Source organism: Pelodiscus sinensis, chromosome 1 (assembly GCF_052426305.1).
Source record: "Pelodiscus sinensis isolate ZL-2025 chromosome 1, ASM5242630v1, whole genome shotgun sequence".
Taxonomy (NCBI): Eukaryota; Metazoa; Chordata; order Testudines; family Trionychidae; genus Pelodiscus; species Pelodiscus sinensis.
This window is the reverse complement of record NC_143052.1, coordinates 237,959,569-237,975,104: the sequence shown is the minus strand read 5'-3', so window position 1 is coordinate 237,975,104 and position 15,536 is coordinate 237,959,569. Positions and strand designations below refer to the sequence as shown.

The window sequence follows — 15,536 nt, the reverse complement described above, 5'->3', positions numbered from 1 at the left end:
TAAATTCTAAATTTTAAATTAAATATTTTGCCAATGAATCATTTTACTAGAGAACTACAGTCAGATATCTAAACATATCAGGTCATTTTGCATATGTAATATAATACTTGTGGAATAATAATTTAATTTTGGACATTTGAAAAAAGAACATTTGTTTTGCTTTCCATTACATTGCAAGTAAAACATGTTCAGGTAGCTGATTATTAAAATTACGTTAATTGATATATTGCGTAATTCTTGCATAGTTAAATACATAGAAAAACAAAAACCATAAAGGGATATTTATAGAAAACATGAGGTCAGAAAAAACAACAACAATCATATTTGGTTTAATATTAATGCAGATTAGAATAGTAATTTTTATACTGTACTGTGAATAAAGCAAATTTTGTAACATTGGGCATTTGGTTTATTAAAAAATACGGCAATATTAATATTATCAAAATAAAATCTATTGGCAGGATTGTATTAGAATAAAATTCTGTAGACCAACTCCAAATTGTGGTCCATTGGATGTTTCACCATGGATTTCAGTGGGATGAAGATATGGCCCTCAGTCCTTCATGAACAACTTCTTTTGCCTTCAACACTTTCTGGTTTTGATCTAGCACAAATGAGCATGTATAACTAATTCTTCTAAAAGCTAAACCCTGTGTTCCTTTCCAAATGGCCAAATGCTGTTTACCATGTTTTTTAAAGCCAATGGGAGTTTTGCCTGATAAAGTGATAAGGGTCTGGCGTTCAGTCCTCACTCTGACATAAATGCCGTTGACTGCAGTGGGGTTATAATATGGTTGGCAGGAGGGCCATATCGTTTTCTCGTTAAAAATCTATGAGAAGCATGCTGGAGTAAGTGTGCTGAGTGCCATATTGTGATTCCAGTTAAGTCAATGGCAATTATTCCAGAATGAAAAATAAAGACCAGATCCTTCTCACTTTAATCAAGCAAAACTCCCTATGCCCTCAACAACAAAGGCAAGCAGAATTTGCCCCTAAGTAAGGAATATACAGGGGTAAACTTTTAAAAAGAGTATGTAGACAGCTTAATTTGTGCTGATTTGTAGGTTCAGAAAGCGGTGTTGGATCAAGATGATTGTGAGAATATTTATACTTTACAAATTACACAAGCCATTGACAAGAACTAGGAAATACCGAAATTACCGCTAGATACAGAAAAACTTGCCATACTGGATTATACCAAAAGTCCATATAGTCCACTATCTTGTCTCTGACAATGGCCAACCAGATGGTTCAGAGGAAAGTGGAAGAACCTTTTGATAGGGTAATCTGTGCCCACAGTAGGTGTCTTCCTGAATGCTAATTGAGATGGGGTAAAGCCCTGACATGTAACGTTTAATAGCTCTTCTTTATTTTGTTATTAATTATGATAACCCCATCTGATGTTGTCTTTTCTATATAAATGGCTTTTAAATCTTGCTATTGAGAATTTGAATTTTAATCTGTTCTGACAGAAAAAAATCTTTTGTTAAAACAGTTTTGCCCTTTTGTCCATAGTTGTTTAAACGTGAATTTCTTTGCTATAAAAACACAGTTGTTTCCACGTTTTTGTGTCTTGTGTGTTTTGTTTTAAATTTTGTAATACCTATGTGAATGATTGTTTATTTCAGAAGAAACTTTTTAAGACACTGGAACTTTCATGTCATGCTTACAGGATAATTATCGAACTTGTCATAATGAAAACTACTAAAACTACTCCCATGCAAAGGTTGCACCTTATTATTTTTTAAAATTTTCTAATGAGAGAAATCAGAAAAAAATTACAAAATATATAGCATGGATTAAAAGTAAATGACTTGTACAGGGGTATTTAGATGTAGACAAGAGTGTACCTATCTCCTTTTTGGTCGGCAGCATTTCAGATGGTAACATAAGATTTTATTTGTATTCCTATTTTTGTCTGATAGTTCAATAACTATGCTATTTTATATATGGAGATAATTCAACGAGTAAAATTCTATTCAAGTATGTAAAATAAGTCTTTATACAAAGCCAATTAATGAAGTGGGGCTATGAACTGAAAACTATTGTAGCTATAAAAGATACAAAAATAAGGAAGAGAAATGGTCATATTATGTATCTGGAGGGATAAATACACAATAACCATGCCATTTGAAAGCAAAAAGAATTATAATTTGACAATAAAACCTACACTAAAGAAAGACAGAGATAATATAGTTCAAGTGAGAAATATAGTAAGTAAAATAAAGCAGGAAAAAAAAGATGATTTTCAAACTTAACAGTATTTGAATATGTGGACAGGTCTTTTCTAGCTTGACGTTGAAATGTTCCTGTATGCGTCATAATTGCAATAAAATGGCTAGAGAACAAATTACTCAGATAAAACTATTCTACATTGGGTTTAGGTTTTCAGTATTCTTAAATCCTAAATGTAACCTGTAGCAGTTCCACTGTTAATATAAGCAGGTGGATTTGCAATATGCAGGTTAGCACTATTTTGAGATATTGTTCCACAAGCCCTGACTCATGTGAGTAGCCCCATTGACTATGTGAGTAAGAGTTTGCAGGATTAGGTCCTTATATTGTACATCAAGACCAAAAGTTTCAATTCCAAAAACCTGGGTGCTCCTAAAACTATATTTAGGAACCCACCAAAATACATGCTTTTGAAAAGCAGGAACCCACCTACTTTTCAAAGGTGCTGTGTACTTAAATTTGCCATTGACTTGACGTCAGTGGGATTTGTGGGGGCTCAGCAATTCTGAAAACAGGCGATGGGGAATTAACTATGGATTAAGGAACCTAAGTTTGCTGTCCTGATTTGAAAATTTGGGCTAAATATCGTTGTTTGGAATTTAGGGTTCTTTCTGTCAAGGATATTTAGAATAAAAGGAACACTGAATAATCAAGAAAGTAGTGTTATAACACCCCTTCCTCAAAACACTCACCTTACCCCCATGCATAAAGGTTCTATATTGCTCTCATTGATATAAATGCCAATATTGTAATTACACATATAACAGTTAGTAGCTTTGCCTTTTACGTTAGGGAGAGTAGAAACAATCCCTAAAACATTGAAACATTTTCATAAAAAGGTGATATCAATGCTACAAAGACTTTAATCCAATTAAATACAAGCAGTCTGGTAGTTGCATATGGTCAGTTATGCTTCCAATGCTGCCATTTTAGGTTTCACAACTTAAGATCTTAGTATTATCTTCTTCCACAGATTTCGTGTTATGATTTGGAAATATTAAAATGTATATTTTCAGCTTCCCTTTAAGAAGAACAGTTTTCTGAGCATAAGAAACTGAATTCTAACCATCAATCTAAACTTTCTGGGGCAAATAAATAAAAGTGAGGGAGAGATGATGTCACGTACTGTACCATTGTAATTAATCATGTAACATTCAAATGCTGACATTATGGAATTTTGTTTAGTACAGTAGAATCAGACAAATTAGAAAGTGTGACTGGTCATTGGTCAAAGATTTTCAGTAACATGATCAACGTCTGAAACAATTTTTGTCAGATACCAATGAGTAGAAATTAGGAATGGCTATAATCCAAATCCCTCGGCCAAACATCCCAAAGTTCGGGGAAACCCAGATCTATTCGGATCTTAACTTTCCTTTTGTCTATAACAACAGGTCAAGAAAAGGATAAATGCCAGGCTACATATTTTCTTCCACCGCTGAACAGTGAGATAGTTCTTTGGGAACTGAATTTTGTAAAACTTCCACTCCAGATTTGGGTGTGATCTTTGCGGTTCATCTCTAATACAATATTTTTAAAATATCTGATTCTTCCCAAAGTAATCAAGCTATATACAGCATGGACTGCTGTTTAGTGCTTTGAACTTCTCAGGAAACCTGTATGTATATGTTTTATAAATATATTTAGTAAAGCCAGCTAAAATATTAATAGTTGAAAAATGTACTTTTTAAAGGGACACCATCAACTTGTATAAAATATTAAATATATAAGTTAAGTGTTCCTCCCATTTCCCATTTTTGTGCTTTTTCACTTATTTTTAATTTTTTTTGTCTGCATGGGTGCTGAATAAAAGAACCACACAAATAGGGCAAAAGGACTGACTATGCAAGTTAAGATGACTATGCACAAATTGCTATAAAAAGCACAAAGTAAACAAGCTGAATAAAATACAGGAAGATAGTTTCTCTAATCTCTTCCAGTAATAGTAATCATAAGTGTTACATCAACAAATCATGGGAAAAGAAATCAGACCAAAATGTGATTTTTAAGTTGACAGTGCCTCTTCAAATTATGCTTGAAGAACTGTTTCAGGAAAAAAAAAGACATATGACACTGTTCTGGATTTTATTTGTTTAAATGCAAATTTATGGAGCTGGCCGCACACCAAAAATCAGAGAGTTTAGTACTACAGTAGCTTTGGTATTTTTTCAGAACTGTAAGTACTACAGAAGGACAAAAGGAGAATATGAATATATGGCAGCGGATATTTAGATTTAGGGCTACATTTTTGCTTGTTACAGCTGTCAGTTTCTTTTATGGTTTTATTCCATCATTTTATTGTAGCACTACTAGATGCTGATTTATAAAAGCAGGAATTATTTACACCCCAAATTATGAGTTTTTTTATACTATACTTCCTAGGTTAGAGACCTTTCAAGTGTCCATGAATCTTTGAATTCATGCAAAAACTCTCCTTCACTGCAGTATGTATTAGTAAAGATTGAATTTAAAAACAGACAAAAAAATAAAATGTTTATTCAAAATTATAAAAAGTGTTCTATTAAATAGGATTTTAAAAAGCAAACTAACATGTAATATCACTATCCCTTTCAGAGTAATTTCTTTTCAGTTTTTTCCTGATTTTAGTACACAGGTCCTGATTTTAGTAGTGGTATTCATTGCTCATTGTGCACAAATTTCTTTATCTATTACCTGAAAATAGCCCAGAATGATTTTACTTTACCAAAATAAGCATTCCCAATGAGTTTCACTCAATAAATGCCTTTCACAGCATTAGTACTGAACTGAAATACAACAGAATATTAATCTAATACATTCCAAAATTCAAATACTTATGATTAATAAGCATTATTATCCATAAATAAGGGCCTAATGATACTTTGGCAGTGTTGTAAACACAAGAATCAGAAGCAATTATTGTCATTATTGTTCTGCAAGTACTTTCCATGAATACTAAATGGATATTGCTGTCCGGCTACTTGGCAAATATAAATCCTGTAGAGACAAATGTCAGTCAGTCAGGTCTGGTTGCTATTAACTATATTTGTCTAATACACAGGACACATAAAGAAGAGTCAACCAAGTTGCTGGAAACAAGAAAACTATTAGTTTAAACTCTTCCTTTATTTATTAACCAACCCTATTAAATATATGTTAGAATAATACTAAAGAGGAAGTTTTCAGCACTTCGGGGTGTACTGGTTAGGGAAATGGATGCCTGGTAATGCACAGATGCACTGATAATTTACCCTTTTTAAAGGGGCATTTCAGCATATATTACATTTACTTTTTCTGTAGTTTTCTACAGGCCTTGTAGTCTTGACTCACTGCTGATAAGCAGCCTCCAATGCATTCTGACACTGTAGCATACATTTTACTGGCAACATCTCTATCATGAAATTGAAACCTATCCCCTTCAGACAGCTCCAGTCCACTCCAGTGTTCTGGGGTAGGAAGCTCTGAAAAGCCCTGATTTTAGACATGTACATAAATCTCAAAATTGCTAAAAATAAACCCTAAAAATAAAATTAATAACCTCTCCCAAATAAAAGCCATACCTAAAAGCAAGGTGACAGCCACCACAGAACAGTGCTCTGGACTGGAGCTGTTTGTTGATCCATAATCCTGTAATGAGTAATCTCCTTGTCATGCTCTCTAGTGTGTTTGAATATAGTACTAGTGTTGAAGTGTACTAGGTAACCAGCAGGGTGAACACAACCGAATTGGTGCACTTTAGAATCACCCCCCCAGAGTGCCATTACTTCTCCATGAACAAGTTTTAGACATAAGCAGTCATTTTGAGTGCTTTCCTGGTGTTTATTGGATAAGCGCAGATTTTTCTTTTTTCCTGTGTCACAGGAGTTTTATTGTGTTTATCAGTTAAAACCAAAAATCAGAAGCCCTACTGATAGGATTTATTCTAGGGTGTTATACTGAGTGTTGTTGGTTTGAACTTTAGTTTCCATAGGCTATGTCTACACAGTAGGGCTAAAGCCAAAATAATCTACGCAACTTTTGGCGCGGGCTATTCAGCAGTAAGTCTGAGAAACAGCACTCTTCCTCCAACATCCCTTAATCCTCATAAAATGAGGGTTACAGGAGTTAGAGTAAGGAGTCCTTCAGCTCACCATTATTTCAACATTATGTCAAAATAACTGCTAGTGGTGTAGACGCAGGCCATGTTATTTCGGAATAACATTAGTTATTCTAAAATAACACTGCTGTGTAGATGTACCCACAGAAAGAAAAAGACAAATACTAATGCACTGAGTTCTTTTTTCCTCTCCTTGATGATTGGGACATGCAACACCTTATACCAAGCAGTTTACCTTTTTGTTCTCTTTTTTATAGATTAACATTGCCACGATTAAACTTCAGTCTGTTCTGGCTGGATTTTGCAGCATGTGGAACATTAGCTGCTTTTTCACAATTAGGAGGCCAAATCTTATTTTGACTAAGTATGTACAGAAGCCAAATATCTATGATTGTCAGCTACTTATTTCACTTGTAGCTCACTGGTAAATTGGAGACAACTCCTTGTGCAGTGACCAGTAATGAAAATAAAATCAATGGTCAAGTTAGCTATTGTTCACCAGTGTGGAACGGGTCACATCCCATTGGCATGGACAATGTGAAGTCACAGCCATATCCAAATTACATACTCACACACTTGCTATTGAGGATATACAGCCTGATCCAAAGTTCACTGAAGTCATTGGGAATCTTCCGATTGACTTCTATATGCTTTGGATCTGGCCAATATTTGGGGATGTTCTGTGAGAGCACAGCACAGTACGACCAACAGGCTAAGTTAATAGAGGGGCTGTGTGGCTAGTTATGTGCTGATAGCAGAACTAAATGACTAATAGATTTTCTGCATATGAAATAGACACATGTCCCATGCGTGAGGCACATTTGCCTACATCAAAGCTAGATTGTCTGTGGCCTTGGTGTGTTGACATGCAAGAAGGACATGCAAGAAGACTTTAGCTCCTGCCCTTATATTCCAGAAGCAAGAAATTAGGCAGTTACAGTTTCTTTATTCAGAGCTTCTGCTATGAGTCCCTGGGGAATACACATTTCCCTACAAGGGCCGAAACCATGCCTATAACTGCTAGCTGCAGAGAGAGGCGCACACTCTGCAGTGTCCAATGGTAATGAATTGCCTTGCTGCAGTAGGAAGCTGGGGAAAAATTGTCTCTCTTGAGGAAATTTCTCTAAAAATTCTTTGGGGTGCAGTGCTGATTTGCGTAATCTCTTAGCTCAGGATTTTAGTTAATTTGTACAACCTGCCTTTCAGTGATGTAGGTTAGATGTAATCCTGAGCAATTATTTGCTCCTTCAGTACCCTTGCAACCCATCTTCAAATTTTGTGCATTAATCTCAAGTGTTGATAATTTAGTGCATTTTATAAATTAAAAAAAGCTCTCTTGTGTCATCGACAAGAAGTTTTCATTTGTTAGCTATTCACCATGTAAACTAAAATTAGGAGGCCATGTGCTTTGTGTGTTGTATTATTAATTTTTTTGAAAGTCTAGTAGTAAATAATTATGCCTTAGTGGGTATATAGAATAAAGTTAATACACACTCTGAAGCTCACGTCCTGCAGTTATTTCCGTGTGTGCAGAACTTGGGTGAGTGGACAAAACCCCACCGACTTCAATAAGGGTCAACCCAGGAAGATCCAATTATAGGATTGAGTCCTGTGGGATTATATAAGCAAAGTTGTTGGGGTATTAGTAGAATTCAATTCTCATCTGATATGTTTAATGACAGGGAGAAGTCCCAGCTTGATTCAGGTGAGGGTGAGATTATGTAGACATAGAATCATAGAATCATAGAATAATAGGACTGGAAGGGACCTTGAGAGGGACCTCGAGAGGGACATGCAGCAGGATATACTTCATGGTTTGATTGTATTTGGAAACCAGGAATGGGGTAGAAACAGTGAGCAACATGGAAATTCCGAAGAATATAGTTGAAATATTAACCTTGATTCTGTTCTTGCTTATACTGATATAAGTCAGGAATAACTCCAGTGAAATCTCTGGAGTTGTGTTAATGTAGATCTAGTGCAAGTGAGAGGAGAATCATGCTTTAAACATCTGTAAATCTTATAGGGGCCATGCAGCCGCTCTGTGCCTGATTATCTATCTGCAAAATGGGAATAATAATCCAGACTCATATTTAAAAAGTACAATTTAATAAATTATTAATTATTATAATTGATAATAATAACAAACCATTTTCTGAAATATAAAACCAAGACACAAGGTCTGTGATGAGTGTGGACCACGGTACCATGACACGGTATAAGTATGGAAGTGCCAAGTGATATTTTTTTCCATTTATTTAGATTAAAGAGGTCAAGTTGCCACTTTTAATGTTTAATAATAGTGTCCTTGTTTTGTTATGTGAAAGGTGTTAACATGAATTAAGCATGTAAGCATGCATAAAGGATGTAGCATCCAACTTAATTTAAATTTAACCAAATGGAGGCTTTAAAAAAAACCCCTCTCTCCTTGTTTTTTAGTTTTTTGTTGATAATACTAGCAATGAAATGATTTGCTTTTTATTTCATTCTTCCCTTGTGACCTTTTCCATTTAATTATAAGGAAATACATAATAGAAAAAAAAAGCTTCACAATGGGCCTCATCTGGAGTCCTGTAAAGTCAATGGGAGTGTTTCCAACAACTCCAGTAGTCTGAGGATCAGGAGCAGTGAAGGGAAGAGAATATTCTAGCCTGTCTTGAACAGCTACAAACTTGAAAGAGTATATGCTGGTAGTACAAAATATTACAATAACCCTTTTAAGAACTTCCTAGTTCTGGATGGATTCTGCTATGGGGAATATGTGTATGACTGTTTATGACATATGTTACACAGCTATGACATTGTATTAAGGATATATAATATATATGATGGAGGATATATAATATATATATGATAAAAAAACAAATTAACCAGAAGATAAAATATATTGATGGAAGTATACAAGATGCTCTTTAACATGCATATTATTGACTCAATAGATTGTTACAGCTTCAGAGCTATTAGGGTCTGCTGTGTCAATGTGTACTTAGGGACTGTTTAATATGCAGATGCTTGACATGACAGACCGCAGCCATTACGGTCTATCATGTCAGTGGAGATACATGCATATGCACTTTGCTAACCTACTAAAACACCTTTTGAAATATAGTTATTATGTATGCATGACTGCCCTTTAGAAATAATATTAGAAAACGGTTTTTTAAAAATATAACACAATATAGATTACTCAGCAATAAACTGTATTTCCAAATTAAGCCATTTGAAGTATAGAATGTGCAGTCAGTGTTTCTGAGTGCACTCTTAGATATGCAGCTCCTATCATATCTTGTAACAGTAGCTATTAGCATTTGTGCATGTGTGTAAGAAATCTGAATTTGACTCTGTGTGTGTCTGTTTGAAGAATATAGTGTTGCCTTTTTTGAGAGGTAACAGAAAGTGTCATCTCTTTTTTCATCCAAATAATCTTCAGTAGCAATTAAATAAGCTTATGCTACCTAAGAGATCAGTTAATATGAGATAAGTAGCATGACAGTTTGGGAAAACTGAGTATGTCTTTGATTATTTACTAAGTTTTGATATCTGCTATTTGCCTCAAAATGCTAAAAAGTGAAGTGTAAGATACAACATGAAAGACTCATTTGATCATCATAGGGAAAAGAATCAGTAGTTTTGCTTTTCTTTCCCTTAACAACATATTTTTTTATTAAAATAGCAAAGCCAAGTGTTGTGTTTAATAAGATATAGTTTTCCAATTTGAATATCAAATGTACAAGTACAATTAAATATATTTGAAATATGACATTAGTTGTAGGATATATTTCAGTACATGCTAAAAAGTTTAGCATTTGCATTTTTGAGTGTTTTAGATCATTCCATCAGATACACAGACATCTAACATTTTTCTGCACGTATTTCTGAATGCCAGTTATCCAGTGATATTCTTCTCATTCACAAGCCCATGAACTTGAGAATAAAAATAGCAGTAGGACGTTAAACTATATCCAAAAATGCAGGGTACCATTATGCTTACTGATGTGTCAAATGGCTCAGCCTTTGAGTTGATTTGCCCAATTGAAGGGCATAGCATGGTTCTAACATGAAACTTAAAAGCAAATGGCATCCTAGCATTCAAATAACAGCAACTATGTAACATGTTGAAACCTTTCCTCTTCTCTGAGATACGATCAGGTGCAAATTCTTAAAAGGAGAAAATGTTCATAATGAGGCAGATGACCCACTGTGAACTCACACTATGTGCTTCATGAGGAGTTGCTTACTAGTAGGGATGTAAAATCTTGGTGAGGTGGTTAAGTAGTTAAACAAAGTGTTTAACCAGTTAACCATGTCAGGGAGCTACTCCATCCTGACTGGTCTGGAGCATCCCCCAGCTCATTGCATGGCACGGTAGGCCCAGCTGAGTTAGAACAGCCCCCACCAGAGTGATAGGCCTGGCTAGGCTGGTGTACCCTCCACTTTTGGCACAGTGCATTTGGCCCAGTTGGCCCCGAGTGCCCCCTGTCCATTCCATGGCAGAGTTGGTCCAGACAGACTGGGGCAGACCAGGCTGGGGGGCTGCTCTGGCAAGGCTGGGCCGAGCCCTTAACATAGCGTTGCAGGCAGGGGCTCCTCCAGCCAGGCCGGCCGAGCCCCCTGTCAGTTAACTGGTTACCCAGGTAAGCATGCCAGTAAGAGGCATGTTCACTGGTTAACAGTTTACATCCCTAGTCACTGCCTTTTACATCTCTACATACAACTGGAGGAGCCACTATCCCAGCATCAACTCTCCCCAGTGTGAGGCCCAGGGACAACACAAAGCCAAGGGGCACAAATAGATACGAATGGAGATCTACAGAGTCTGCACATTGCCTATATATCTCCAAACTACAAGTAACTCTGACCACACTCCCTGCTTCTTCCACAAGTCCACAAGCCTTCCTTTCCACTGATACACAGTTAAGTGCTCCCCTTCCACATCATACTACATATAGCCTATAACAAACTACCATTGTATTGTCCCAAGTGGGTGACAATGCAAGTTTTTACTATGCTGAACAGCATAATCACCTTGAGCTCTATGTTAGCGGGGACACAAGTCAGATCCTGCTATTCCAAATGTACAGACTGCTACCACGGAAGCAACAGGAGTTGTTAGCAATATAGGGTCTATGAATATGGCTCAATACTTCTGATCCCAATCAGCAGAGGACAACAGTGTACACACCCACACACCCACACACACACACTCTCATACTGTTAGCATATATTCCATTCCAAATTTAGTGAAGGAAATTCAGATTTCTGCGATGAAGCTGACCCTGGGCAAACTCTGGACATCTACTGGATCACTTAATTGCGACCTTGCAGTTACTATAAACACACTGATACAATTTCAGGAAACAGTTTATTTACTATTGCTATCATTTTGTATCTGGTTATTTTTCACTGATGTATATGGATGTATAGGCATCAAGTAAAAATGCGCACACATAAAAACAGAGCACCATATTAAGCAGTGTAAATCGATAATGTGAAAATGTAGCCAATGACAGCACTTTTAATTTTGCCTGTTACAATGGTGTGCCATTTCTTTGAATGCAACACACTTTAATGCCCCATTAAAGCATGGCTGACATAGCTTTCAACTACTCACAAATGCTAAGATGTTGAAAAACATAACATTTACAAAAGATACATCTGGTGCATATTTATAAGGCTCAGAATAAGGACTCATTTAAATAGTGCATGTTCTATCACCATATTAGGAGAAAGTTACTCAAGACTTAGATGTGAAACCAGTGGTGAAATGCATGCTGACAAATTCCTAATATATGATATTGTATTTCTCTGTGTTGGACATACTAAAAGAAGAGACTATTGAGCAAAGTATGCCCTTCATCAATTGAACAGCATATATGAATCAAATAAATGTCAATGTGTGTACTGTAAAATCTACATAGGCAGAAGATGGTCAGTTGTTTTGAGGGGCAAATATTTAATGTTAGAAATTTATCTCTGACCTCTAATTAAAATATATCAGATTTGTTCTGTCTATTCTTCTTCTGAGAGATAAGTGAGAACTACAGTAGTTAGAAATCAGGGAACAAAGCATTATGGCTTTGTCTACACTACAAACTTTTTGCAGAAGAGGCAATGCAAATGAAATGCTCATTGGCAACTTTGCGTGCTTCATTTGCATAGTCTATTCTGATCCTTTTTGCGCAAGAGGTTTTTGCGCAAAATCAAGCAGTATGGACATGTCCCTTTTGTGCAAACCCCCCTTTTTGCGCAAGATCCTTATGCCTCTATTTTACAGGCATGAGGATCTTGCACAAAAAGGGTTTTTTGTGCAAAAAGGAGCCATGTAGACAGCTCCTTTCTGCGCAAAAGCCTCTTGTACAAAAAGCAGCTGCTCATGAATTATGCAAATGAGGTGGCGATATTCCACGCGTTGCCTCATTTGCATATTTCTTGCACAAAACAGCATAGTAAAGATGTAGTCTATGTGTTTTGTGATGTGGATTATGCATTAAATGAAACAGATGAGCATGATACAATAGTCTGTCATGTCACATAACATGTCAGGAGCAAAAACAAAAAAACCCTCAAAAAAACCCCAAATCAAAAATATTTTTCACCATTTCCCCCGATACTACATGTCACTTGAAATAAAGTATAAAGCCACATTTTAGTTAATGTTATGGGTCATGTTTTAATCAGATTGAGCCAGATAATTCAAGGTTAAACACTGGGTTTTTTGGTCACATAAGCATGAATTAGGGAGGTAGCATCCAGCTTCACTGAAATTTCTGGGTATCTCATTTCATCTAACCTAATGAGGGTTATGGAACTCCAAACTGATTTATGTTGGTGCTAACAAAGTTATTTTAAGCAAAAGTCACTCTAGAAGGACTGTGACTTCCATATGTCAAGTGAATGTAATTTTAAAAACAAGTGATATTACTTATCTTCATTGGCGGAGTTGCCACAGAGTCTTTTCATTTTATAAACTTAAAAAACAACAAATAGTCTGGTAGCACTTTATAGACTAACAAAACATGTAGGTGGTATCATGAGCTTTCGTGGGCACAGCCCACTTCTTCCGGTCATCTGAAGAAGTGGGCTGTGCCCACGAAAGTTCATGATACCATCTACATGTTTTGTTAGTCTATAAAGTGCTACCAGACTATTTGTTGTTTTTTAAGTTTATCCTGTACAGACTAACTCGGCTACCCTCTGAAGCTTCTTTTCATTTCATGTTAGACACACACTTAGGCTACGTCTAAACTGTAGCCTTCTTGCGGAAAAGCATATGCAAATGAAGTATGGCGTGTAATATTGCTGTGCTTCATTTGTATGAGTAATGAACAGCTGTTTTTGTGCAAAAGCCTTTTGCGCAAAAACGGCTGTTCATTATTCATACAAATGAAGCCCAGTGATATTTCACGCTGCGCTTCATTTGCATATGCTTTTCCACAAGAAGGCTACAGTATAGATGTAGCACATGCAATTTTAACAAATGCAATTTTTGCACTTACAATGTATCTAATTACCAGATTTGCATTCACAGGTTTAGGTTTTGGTTTAGCATGGGCAAATGAGAGAGGAAGGACAATTTGTATATGCAAGTGTTGAGTCAAGGTCATGTCATAGCTCCATATTTCTAACCCAGATAAATGTTTTGTTGATATTTAAGGTGCTACTAGTCTATTTGTTATTTTTAATGTTTTTCCTGTTACAGACTATCTTGGCTACCCCTCTGAACCAGATGGGGAAGATACTGCTCCATAGTCTGATACTACATCCTTGATTCACTCATGTCAGTGACAAGAGAACTGACAATAAACTTTAGGGTCCTGCCGTCAGGGACAATCATTTCTGGCAAGTTCAGGTTTTTTTGGATAACATTAGGTGTGGCAGATGTGGCTAACTATGTCATACCCTCACCATTGCTAACTGATTGAACAAGATGAGATTCCGGTGAAAGCCATCAACAAAATGGACAACAGAATTACTGACTGAACGTTTATCCTTTAGTTTCTGAGAGAAGCTGGTATAAGAATATATAATTAAGCCACAATACCCACTATACCCATAATATTTCTCAAGATGCTCTATATTTATTATTATATTTATGGTGTCCCTAGCTTTTGTTTGCCAGAAGCTGGGAATAGGCAACAAAGGATGGATCACACAATGATTGCCTGTTCATTCCCTCTCGGGCATCTGGCACTGGCCACTGTCAGAAGACAGGATACTGGGCTAGATGGACCTTTGGTCTGACCCAGTCTGGCCATTCGTATGTTCTTATTATGGGCTGTCAGTAATTATTACTTATGTTATTATTAATAATTATTAATGTTATTATTTATAAAATGACAGTTTATAAGACAAATACATAATCTGACACTTGTATAGCTTTTGAAGAAGCATTAACTGTAAAGATGTGTTGGCCTATTGTGCTATTTGTGTAATTGGTTAGATTGTAATTGGTTAGAGTTTTACAGTTCCTTTATAGCCTTTATCATGTCAGTCTGGAAGCTGTGCATGGGCACTCTATACACATGCCCACCAGGAGCCAGATTTTGACCTTAGATACATATCATGCATTCAAGCTCTTTTCACAACTCCTCTATTGAACTACTTTATTTTAAGAAGAACAGCTGCCTCCTCCCTTGGATCCCCTCAATCCAAACCTAAAGACGTGGCAGGACAGTAAAGTGTAGATGGTCTCAGATGAGTCTAGATGTTTGCCATGCATGTGAGGTTAGAATTTCACATGATATCTGCAAGCTAAAAAATCAATGTGAAATAATCTTTGTCATTTTTATATTTTAGGGTGTTTCTAATGCTCTAAATACAATCCATCCTTATTACAGACAACACGTTTGTCAAATTTCATTTTTCTGTGATGCACAGTACAAGAGAAAGTCTTCTCAATCAATAAACAATTTTATATTTTTGCATCTTAAAAATTATCTATGGTGATTTTATTTCAAAGCTGAAAAAGAAAACTCTCCTGAGTTGAAATTTTATAAGTAAAGTTTCAACTAAGATTAGATTTTTACTGCCAAGGTATATAATAGGACATTTCGAGAGATCTTTATCTTCAATGCTATAGTAAAAAAAAAAAAAAAAAGCATGTTACACCCTACACTGCATCATTCGTTAAGCAATTAAGTTACTGATAGGCTTTTACATTTATTTACCATGATGGAAAGATATGTTTACTCAACCTGAGTACAAATCAACATGAGGAGGCGGAAGT

At 35.9% G+C, this 15,536-nt stretch overlaps 1 long non-coding RNA gene across 1 annotated transcript in view; it reads left to right on the top strand.

The window, feature by feature from the left end:
* The window catches only part of LOC102458251 (uncharacterized), a 32,369-nt gene that overhangs the window by 1,899 nt on the left and 14,934 nt on the right, over positions 1-15,536 (top strand). The gene's annotated exons all lie outside the window — the stretch shown is intronic.